An 11,305-nucleotide genomic window follows, 5' to 3' on the forward strand; every position below is an offset into this window, starting at 1 on the left:
TGGGGGCGTATACATGTGAAAGTGGCTTCTGTGTTAACTCGTAACAGTGATGAGTTAACCAGGCTCTGGTACGAGGACCAGGAGCTACCCTGTGCTAAACCTGCGTTAAACCAACCACCTTGCATGTTTGCAGTTTGAGAGAGCACAGAGGCCTTCCTGAAGGTATTTCTGCAAGAGCCATCCCTGGGTTTCCATCCAGATCTCTCCCCATGTCGCCTTTGCTACCGCAGATGGGACAGAAGCTCTGCCTCACCCTGAGAGGGGGGATCCCACCTTATCCTTTCACAGGAAATCTGCAAAAGGACAATCTGATGTGAAAATGAGAGAATAAAGTCAAGGCACAGCTTTCTGTTGTTCGTCACCCTTCCTGAGTGCTTGTGGGAAAGGAGTGGTGCTTATGCTTCCTAGAAAGCTAAATATGCGGGGCTGCTGTTGAAATTGCACGCTGCCTTCGGATAATTTAAAGCACAGAGCTATATTTATTTGCTGTCATGCTGTCCAGGAGTCTTCATTTAGCAACCCTCTTTAAATTACGACCATGTCCTACGAAAATAGGCTCGCTTTACAAAACTACATTTTTATCTTGGACCCAACCTTCATACTGCTTATACCGCTAAGGCCTCCTTTAACTTCAGACTTATTGTGGAGGAGCATCACGCCAGAGGCATCTGTGTAAACCTACTGCCCAGGGAGCTTTTGCCAGGGCTGCTCTTTCACAGCAGGTTGGACTAACAACTGTCCGGAATGACGTAGGGGCAGCTGATCCTGCCTTGGGGCAGTTTGGTGGGCCAAACTGGACTATTTTTTATAGTTCTTTAGTTCTACTTCAACACTGTAATTTTTTTAACCACACCGCCACCCCCACCCCCCCCAGCCTGTAAATTCTTAAATTAAGGAGAGTTTTGCTGGTGGGAGTGTTCAACATAGTGCAGATCTGCAAGGTACATGGGGGGAGGAGGGGGGGAATGTTTCTATAAATAGCACTTGAGAGGAAATCAGAAGTCTTGGAAGGATTGGGCATATTTGCACTCTGGTCTGTACGCTCATACTTTACAGATCAGCTGTCCCCAGGCGGTGCTGACTGCCCAGCATCCTTCTGAAATAGCCTCAGAAATACGCAGTGCTTTGGTGGGGCCAAGGACAGGACTCCACTGGAGATGTGTCTGGATGAGGCTTTCCAACACAGCCACAGGGCTCCTCTGTATTTTTGTATATGGCTCTATATATAACCCCCTGTGTATGGTCAGACGGAGCGTGTCCTGCAGAGTGGTGATAACGTGTCCTCTGTGGCTTCCCAGTTGCTATAGATAGCTTCCTACACAGACCATGGAAACTGCTACCACCATCAAACTTTGTTGATGGCTCCATGCCTTGACATTTGTTTTCAGTGTAAATAAACTCCAGCCGCAAGCAACTCCCTTTTGCAGAATGAGGTGCTGCTGGTACGAGTGGACACTGCGATGGTGGCCTTCTAAAGAAAAGGTGTAAGCCATGTTAGCGAGGTGAGCTTCCCTGGCCACATGCCAGGTCTAGTCCCCTTCCCTCTGCTGCCCCAGGCTTATCCTCATTTTTATTAACCCAGATATGAGGGCAACAGCAGAGGCACGTGTTTTATCCTGCTCTGCCCAAGATGCACACTCCTCCCCATTGAGGGGTGTTCCCAGCGTTGGGGATGAATTAGGAATGGCAGCTACGGGTGGGAAAGCTGGTCCTCAGCCCCATAATGGTGGCCGGTGCGCTCCTGTGCTCAGCAGCCCTCAGCACAGGATCCAGGCAGGCACTGGAGCCTGCTCTCTGCCCGGCAGGGCCCCACACACAGCAGCAGGTAGGCTCCTAGCACATCCCTCCTCCAGCTCCCGGGTGGCCCTAACTCTGCATCTCCCTTACCACCCGCCTGTAGCCCCTCCGGACTGTTGCAGGCCTTCTCACCTCCCGTGACTCCACGCCATGGTCCAGGAGCCACAGAACAGGGAGGCCTCACGGGTCCCCGCGTGAAGCAAAGGCAAGCACGACACTTTTGGCTGCGGCAGAAACCTGAGCAAATACGCAGACCGGCATTTGAGATGTTACATAGCGTCTGGTCTCCCAGGAGGGAAGTTTTTTAAGCCGAAGACTCTGCAGGCCATGAAGAGCAACAGTTCCCACGATCTCCCTTCTATAAAAGGAAATTAAAGTCTGCAGCAGCTGTTGATCTGATAGCCAGCCTGGGCTGGATCCCCCTCCCATCCCCTTGCTGGCTGCCCAGGCTACTCCAGCTACCCACTGACGACTTCTGCCATCAGAACAAGCTGAGCCTTCTGGTGCTTTTTTGATGCTAGCCAGATTTGGAGCAGACAGGAATGTTAAAGGAAGATTTTTATTTTTTTTCTTTAAAAATCAGTGCTCTGATGTCAGTCACTCCAGTGACTGGTACACTACAAACACTGGCAAAGGAAGATTCAGACACCTCAGAGGTGCTTTGCTTTGTGGGGTGAGAGAGCTCCAGCCTACACACTTCTGCTCATCTCCTGGTGTCAGTCAGGAACAGATTATTCTCAATTGCTTTAAACTAATGGTATAAATAAATAAATAAATAGAATTAAACCAGGCTAAAATGTCCTGTTGCCAACACTGTTTATTTCACCCACCCCAGCTCAACATGAAAACGGTAAAAAAGTAATAAATAACTCGGTATTCCTAGCTAGTAGGAGAAGGGTTTCTCTTGTCTTCAACCAGTTTGAAATCCATGGCTGGCAAGTTATTTGGGGAGGACTCTGGGAGGAGCCAGCGTTGGCAGACCACCATGCGTTTGTCTTCCCTCTCCTTCACAGCCAGGCGAAGCAAGCATGCCCCCGTGAAGTTGCTGTCTTATAGCTGAATCGATGGGAAATCCATTCCACTCAGTTAGGTGGCTGCATCAGGGAGCCCATTTTAATTATGCCAAGGAGAACTGCTGAAGTTGCCAAGAGGGCTGTAGAAGTCAAAGGAATGAAAATAAACTTGCATGGAAAACCAGGGAAATTTCCTTTTCTAGAAACTCCAGAATAGTGCGTTAAGTGCTTGTCTTGCCCATGATAGGGCCCAGACTCCCGTCCCCAGGGACCATGCTTCTGCATGTCAACCGTGTGATGAAAGCAACCAAGTTCACACAGCAAGGTTTGTACTGGCTCACTCTGCACTGCAGCATGTATGGGACAGGAACATCTTCCAGAGCAACAGCCAAGCAGTCGGGGCTGCATCCCTTTTACAGGACACCCTGCAGCTGGCTCTGCACCTCGTGGTGCTTGGCTCGTCCTGCATTGCAACACACACCTGGAGCCAGCCAGGACAAATTGCTGTCCCGGAGTGTTGCTGTACTTCACTCTTGGCTTTTTCACACTACAAGGAACAATTTTGCTTTGTTGTGACTTCAGACATACTCCCCCTAAGTGACATATTTGGCCTTTTGCTCCGCACTGCACATCCCTTTATATACATAAGCCAAATTTGTTTAAGCCAGCGGTTCCGCGAGGGGTCACCAGCACTTTTTCAGTTTTCAGAGGGGGAAGGAGACGCAGGAACCCCGCAGTGCTGCCCACCCAGGCCGGCTGTGGCAGTGCTCCCACTGGGCTCCAGCGCTGCAGGCAGGTCCTCTAACAGCGCAACATCAGCTGAGGTGCTGGTCCCAGCTGCATCCTGGCATTAAAAGCAGGTTATTGGTGTTAAGGGCCCGGGGAGCCTTGGACACCCAGAGGGAACAGAGGTAAAGGAGCAGGCTGATGCTGGTGCGGTGCAAGCCCGGAGGGGTGGAGGTTGTCAGGCTGACGCAGAGCACAGCGGGGTCTGCACAGACCTCGCTCTGTGCAAATTCAATCTGCAGGGAGCTTAATCCACTTTCTGTGGGGATTAAAGAATGTATTAACCAGTGGGTAAACGCAGGGGAAGAATTCCATTGCAGGAACATGGGGCATGCCATTTTGAAACAGGAAAGTTAAACCTAATCCTGATGTCGTTAAGTTGAAAGAAAAGTGCAGGAGCCCAGCTGACGCGTTTAAAACTTGAAGACATAAATTGGACAAGCTTTGTAGAGAGGCGTAATACTCTCTGAAGGCCAGCTGAGTCTGAAAAGCTTTCAGGTCTATGCTGTCTTCTTCAGAGCCTTCACTGTTACAGGCATGCTGCTTCTGCAAAACACACAAAATCACTAAAACATACATTGCCGCAGTTGCAATGCAGATCCCGGTAGCGCTCATCTTTCTTTCCCTCATTTGCATGTCTCTGATTTCTTCATTAGACAAATCCTTTTAAGTAAATGAATAGAATCAGTAAATTAATAGACCCAAGCCTGCTGTGTTTTGCTCAATTAATATTTTTTAAAACTCTAGATACCCCAAATTCTCTTTATATTGTCAAACTTGATTAACTGTAGTTGTAGCAAAAAATGGCAATTACATTATATATTCATGGTATGCATCATTACGTACTTCAGCTGATTCCTTATAAATATCTAATACCATACTCAATACATTAAATATTAATAGTAGTCTACATACTTAACCCATATTTCTTAAATGAGCTTGTTCCCGGGGGCATATGATACTGTACTAGTATCACACGGGACAGGCTGGGAGGAAATCGTACATAAAGATAATTTTTCTCACAGCACAGACACAGTTTTCACTCTCTATTTTATTTTGTGTGTTTGTGCCTCCTCAATACTGAATGGGTATGTTTATGATGTCTGGATGGGGGTCTTTAAATGGAGCAAAACAGAAAGCCTAGAGGTAGATATCTCTGGTGTCAAAAAGGTCTGACCATACTAGAATAAAAATTCTGTTTCTAAAATACTGTGGATTTGAAATTCACCTTTTAATTTTACTACATTTGCCTTTGCCAGAGGACCAACAGCCAGAAGTAAGGGAAATGAGAGGTACAGGCTAAGGGTGAGACTCTTTCTTCTGGCCATTGGCAATGGATGATGTTGACTCAGCCAACAGAGCAGTGGCAGAACTGCTTCAGTATCTCGCATTGATGGTTGCTGTTTGTTTGCCATATTTAGTGTTACGAGTTTAGCGACCTTTAGGGGTTTGCCAGTATCTACTAGAACTAAGTATGTAAATATAAATAAAACCCTGCTTGGTCTGTGATGACGGGGAGTAAAAATTTGGTCACTGAGGAAGGCTATAGTCATTGAGGAGGTAAAAATCAAACAGAGCATGAGGATGTGAATCGGGACCTGCATTGCAGGGAGAGACCTGGGGATCACAGGGAATCACAGGCTAAATTTGAATCCTGAGTGGGATTTATTAACACAAGTGTCAGGGAGAAGGTGGAGGAGTTTGTCTGCTTGAGGTGGCTTTGGTGGGACCTCAGCTGAACGTGGAATAGACACAGAAGCAGATGGTTCCCTGACCACTCACCAAGAGACTCCAGCTGGTTGTGCTCCTTTTTCTTTCCTGGAGCAGCACAGGTGGGAAATGGTTAAAAAAATAACACTCCCCGTGGTGCCTAAAATAACTAGTGGGGATGGGGTTTATTGCAGGGAGAGGTTTAGATCTGCATGCAGGTACTGTGAGCTTTGAAATATGGTTTGGTGTTGTTTGTCCTGCTTGTAAAACCTTTCCAGGCATCAGAAGGTCTCATCTATTTCACGGCATTTTTTTTTTCTGCTAGTGACAGTTCCAATTTACATCATTCCCTGTGGAAGGAAACAGTTTATATAAAATTCATAAACTATTTACACGAATCCTCTTCAGTATTGCTCAAGTTGGATGCAGGCCTCTGAACACTGCTAAGAGAATAAAAGCAGGTCGCGATCCTTACCAGAGGCATGCATGCATGGATATGCATTTAAGCCGTGGGTTTTTTCGTGATTTCAAATGTTTCTTCAAATATACAGTTTAACACTGAAGTAGTTCATACCGAACACCAGCACAGTCTCCCACCACCTTTAACATCACCTTTCTTGCATTTCCATTGCTCTGGCATTGCAATTGTCAGTGACACTGGAGTCCTCTGAGATGGAAGTACATCTACACAGATCCGTTTCCCCCATGCATACTGTAAAATGGAAGCACTCCTTCTCTCTTCCGTACCGAATTATTCGCGTTAGCCCTTCCCATATCGCTGCCTGCAACTGGTTTCAAGCACTCTTGAAGGAGATTTCCTCAGGTAACGATGGCCAGCAACTTCGAGCATGGTGTACAGGTGCACAGTGGGGGAAGACCCCCGCTCAGGATGCCAGATGGCTGCCAAGGGTGCATCCTTGAGTGGATTCCCTGTATAATGGATATGGGGGAACACTTTACCATTCTCGGGAAGCAGGAAGAAAAGAGCATCTGAGCAGGCTCCACTGCTCAGATTTAGTTCAGAAGTAGAAGCTAAGACGGAGAAGGAGATCGACCAGAAAATCTAGAGTTGTCATTGCTGTCCTGGGAGATTCAACATAATTCACAGGTCAGGAAACACCAATTTCCTTTATATTTTAATTCCTATACCAACGTGGCATGACATTTCAGGACCGCAGTTCAAGGCCAGATTTTCCACTGGTATGAAACTATACAAATTTGCTTATATCAGTGGATAGTCTAGCCTGGGATCCTTGCTTTCTTCGGAGGCCTACTTGAAGTTTAAGTGATATCAAGCAAATTAAATTCTTCTACTGCTTCATTTTAACATAACACAACATGCTCTGAGACTGATAATTTCCTGACAAGCAAAGGTTTGAATTCATTTTCAGACATCCTGGTTCTGCAGAAAGGAACTGACCCGAGAGATGAAACAAAAGGAAGGAAAGTGTGAAAAGCAAATTCGTGTCTGCGATTGATGTGGAACAGGTGAGGTGCTCCCAGCTATTTCTGACATACAGCCTACCTCAGTAAAGGTTGTGTAAAACACCGCGACTGGTTACCAAGAGGGGTGAAAGTCCCCTGGCCATCAGCTGCAACACGAAGCTTCTCCATCTGTCTCTGGCCTTCCAAGTGCACATTCCCCTGTCAGCCTGCCGCCCCTCAAGACAAAGGCGAGCACAAACTTTCCTCCGTCCGAGGGGAGGTAAACGGAATCTCTCATAATGGCTACAGGAATCGATAGGTGCTGCGGAGAACAGTCCCAAATTCCTAGCTAGTCTGGATCATGGAGGCGGCTCGTGTTAATGATACTGAACCATCTGCAAGGCTCTGCCCAGCCTCGCAGAACTGCAGAAGCAGACTCTTCTGCAGGTCTGATGGCAGAGAGCATTGCCACACAGGGGCTGGGACCATCCCAGCAAGAGCTTCTTGGGAGGATGCCATTGCTGAAGCTGTGAAATCAACGCGAAAGTGGTTTGTGGCATCCTCCTGCTTTGCCTGTCACTGGCAGCCACCCAAAGGTGGAGCGCTAACAGAGCTAACGCTGAAGCAAAACCGCTCCAAGAAAAGATCATGAAAGAACCATCAGTTGCTTCTGTCTTCTCCCATATCCTTCTTGCCCTGGCTGACTTCATGACTTGAGCTACGTTTACATCTCTTTCCATATACAGAGCACTGATGAGAACCACAGCACTGCCCTGCTCTTTGGACAGCACAACCCAGCTGTGACCGGGGTGTTGATCAATTTATGGAAGCAGGACATGAGGAGGTGAAGGGAGGGGAACCTGGAATCATCTTTTCTGTGCCAAGTCCTTGAATTTCAGCCCAGGTTGTCCATAACCTATGGTGTTTAGCAGAAAGTTGTGGGGGGCGTGGTGGTGTGGGAAGGATGATAAAACCAAATCACACTGTTGCAGAAAAAAAATCATGAGACAGCAGCCAGAAATTCAGAGCGCATAGTTCAAAATTTGGGTGTGATTCATGGCCAAAGAATGCAAGACAAAAGCACCGCATCAGAACAGGCGTGTGGTGTGTGCACCAGGAGAGACCCTTATCTCACAGGCTTTGGGAGAAGGTTGCTGGGGTCGTTTAATATGAATATAACAAAGCTGCCATGAGATTCAAGTGCAGACATGCCTCCAGCTGAAAGGGTTCCAGCAGAGTAAGCCCCTGCCTGTTGCCTTCTTGCACTGCGGAGCAGAAAGGGTTATAAATTCCTTGGCTCTTCACACAGCCTGTCGTTCTGGAGCAGCAAGGTCAAAGGTGTGTTTGCTGCCTGGTGCTGGTTATCATTTGGAGGTTTGTGCCGATACTGTGGTATGACTTCCCTTGAGGCGGGAGCGCCGCTGCTGCAGAGGTCACCACCAGCGCGGTGTCCGGCAGGTGACTACTTGACTTGAGCAGGGTGGGAGAAGCGAGGCACTCCTTCAGGCTGTCCCTCCTCCCAGCCTTGGCCAGCCCTGCTGACAGCGCTTGACACCGATGCCAAAGAAATACAGCAGCAAAAATTTCCTACATGAGTGCTGTTTGGTGAGCTGGAATTAGATCAGTGAAATAAAAAAATCTCACATTGAGTTAAATTATGTATCAAGGACCTCTCAGCTGCGTGGGTGATGACAGCTGACTGTCCCCTACGCCACTACCCATTCTTTATCCCAGGACTGTTTACACAAAAGCAATACGTGGAAGACTGAAAGCCTGTCTATATCCCAATAACAAGCTATTTGATTAATGAGTCATCTGATATATATAATTGTACAGTATCTAATAACAGAAAAGTCTGGCAGCTATTCATGAGTCCCATTTCCTGAGAAAGAAAGGGTGTATTGTTTCAGTGAGCAACCTGTAGAGAGAATCTGGGATAACATTACTACCCTATCAGTATGCTTAGGAAATACAGCCTCCGAGGGGATACATTAGATGGTTATAAAACACCCTCTGGTATGTCTTCACCACACAGGGGTGATGCGCTCCACAGGCTACCTGATCGCTACGGGGTGAGGGTGGCTTGTCCCCTTCCACCTTTGAGTTTGGGAGGGAGCTGGTGAGAGAGCAGGGGACTGCCCCTCACCTGCCCCTCTGCCCCCAGGGCTTGGGGGTGGCTGGGGCCTTTGGGTTTCGGGCAGTTTGACACCAGAGGAGGAATCACAGAATCAAGGAATCATAGAATCGTTTAGGTTGGAAAAGACCTTTCAGATCATCAAGTCCAACCGTTAACCTAACACTGCCATCCCACCACTAAACCCTGTCCCTAAACATCTCGTCTGGCCATCTTTTAAATACCTCCAGGGATGGGGACTCAACCACTTCCCTGGGAAGCCCCTTCCTGTGCTTAATAACCCTTTTGGTGAAAAAATTTCCCTAATATCTAATCTAAACCTGCCCTGGTGCAACCTGAGGCCATTTCCCCTCATTCTATCACCTGTTACCTGGGAGAAGAGGCTGACCCCCACTATCACTACAGCCTCCTGTCAGGCAGTTGTAGAGGGCGATGTGGTCCCCCCTCAGCCTCCTCTTCTCCAGGCTAAAAAGGAAGAAACGAGCCAGCTGCTGGCTGCAGTGACCTGTGGTGCCTCCACCAGAAGCAGGTTATTGCAGCAGCGTGGAGCGGAGGCAGGCACAGAGTGGGGGTGCAATGTCTGCAGTGCCTCCACCACCATTCCCCAGCCGTCCCGCGGGGCTCCCTTGCCCACCGTGTCTGGGTGGAGTTTTGCAGTGCCTCTCCTGGTAGCTGGCCCTCTTGCCTGGTGTGAACATTTCAGCAGGCCCCGAGGGCTGCCTTCCTCAGGCAGCGCAGGGGACTTGCATTGCTGGGGCCAGCTTTTCTGCCACAGTTGCATACGGGCATGTTGTATCCGCCTCGGTGGCAGCATCAGGCCTGGGATGCAGAAAAATAGATGACAGAAGTCTGTTTGAGTTACCCCGAAGATATGCCATCAGCCAAGTGCAAAGACACGAGACAGATCATACATGCAATTATGTATGTTACATTAGGAGGCAGGCTCTTCGCTGCAGGTGTGTTTAGACACAATTTTTCACCTAAACAAAAGCTTGGAATTTAAGAAAACCAGACAGAGCTTGGGGACAAATGCATCGCACCATACCTCAGCCTGCATCCCACTTCAAGCTGTGCTTTTGAGTCTCTTTGAAAAGAGGCATGCCCGCCTCGGGTGCTGCCCTGGGCAGACCTGGCTGTGGCATCGGCCCTGTGCTGCGGGCTCAGCCAAGACCAGGGGTGATTTATACAGTAGCACTCAGATTTGGCAAGACCACAAGTGGGCATAACCTCGCCAGCTTTAGCCCGGGTCTCACGGCCACAGCATCTGAGCAGAGATGGGTGGTTTTGGGCACCTCGATGTACCCTGACAGCCCACCCATGCTGCTCCTGGGTGAGAGACTTTCACGGGCACCCACAGGCACCCATGGTCCTCCACCGGTGGCGGTGGTGGTGGGGGAGCAGAGGTGAGGAGAGCATCTCTTGCACCACGCTGACTCCTCCCCGGGGAGCACTGGGGGAGGTCGGGGCTGCACTGTGGGGGACGGAGGGCACGGCCACCCCATGTGGAGCGTGGGGCCATGGCAGTGGCAGTGGACAGTGGCTGCCTTGGCTGCATCTTGGACCTGCTGAAGTGGGACATGGTGGGGGCTGCTGTCAGGGGTCCCTGGTCAGTAGGGTGCAGCCAGGTGTCCCCAGGACATGCGTGAAGCTCTGGGGGGGCAGCAGTACCGGGATGCACCTGGAGGGGAGAGTTGGTTGGCTCCTTAATTTTGTGGGGTTTTTGGGGGGGAGGAGGGGAAGCAGACTGTAGAGCTGATGTGCTCTGGAGGCTCGCCTAATATTTGCCGCACATTTCCGAGGCTGTTGGATGAAAAAGTTGAAAATTAAAATGCGAAGTGTCACGCGGGCAGCTAGGCAGCCGGCACCTTTGCAGCCTTCTGCCCTGCGTGTGACAGCCTGTCCTCCTGTCCTTCTGCGAATCCATGGGTGCGGTGGGCCGTGGCAGCCTGCTGCCGGGGCTCCTTCTGGCACCCAGAGCTGCCCTGGCTGCGGGCAGTGCTGGAGAGAAAAGCGTCCTCCCCCAGGAAACCATTCACAGCTTGCAAAAATTTTGAGGGAAACTGGCATGTGTGTTTCGTAGAAAAAGGAGGTGTGGGGGCGTGGGGGAGTGTGTAGTCCAACTTCTGTATTTGTGAGTTGCAGGAAGCACTTCTTCTGCCTTCCCCTCCAAAGCCTCTGCTGTGGTGGCTTTAAAAAAAATGAAGTAGGCGTGATGTTTTTAAACTTAAAAATAAGTGTGGCAAGCAGTGGTGTTATTGGAAAGACCGACTGTTCCAATCGTATCCTGAAGACCTTCCAGGTCATCTCCAGAGGCTGCCTTCATGCCTCTGGGTTTTATGCCCACCATTCTCCCCCTCCCCCCCCCCAAAAAAAAAATGTTGCGGATGAACCTTTAGAGGCGGGGGGAGGGGGGGGTTCTTGGGGGTTTTGTGCATCTCCC

This window comes from Egretta garzetta, unplaced genomic scaffold (assembly GCF_000687185.1).
Source record: "Egretta garzetta isolate BGI_Z169 unplaced genomic scaffold, ASM68718v1 scaffold473, whole genome shotgun sequence".
Classification (NCBI taxonomy): domain Eukaryota; kingdom Metazoa; phylum Chordata; class Aves; order Pelecaniformes; family Ardeidae; genus Egretta; species Egretta garzetta.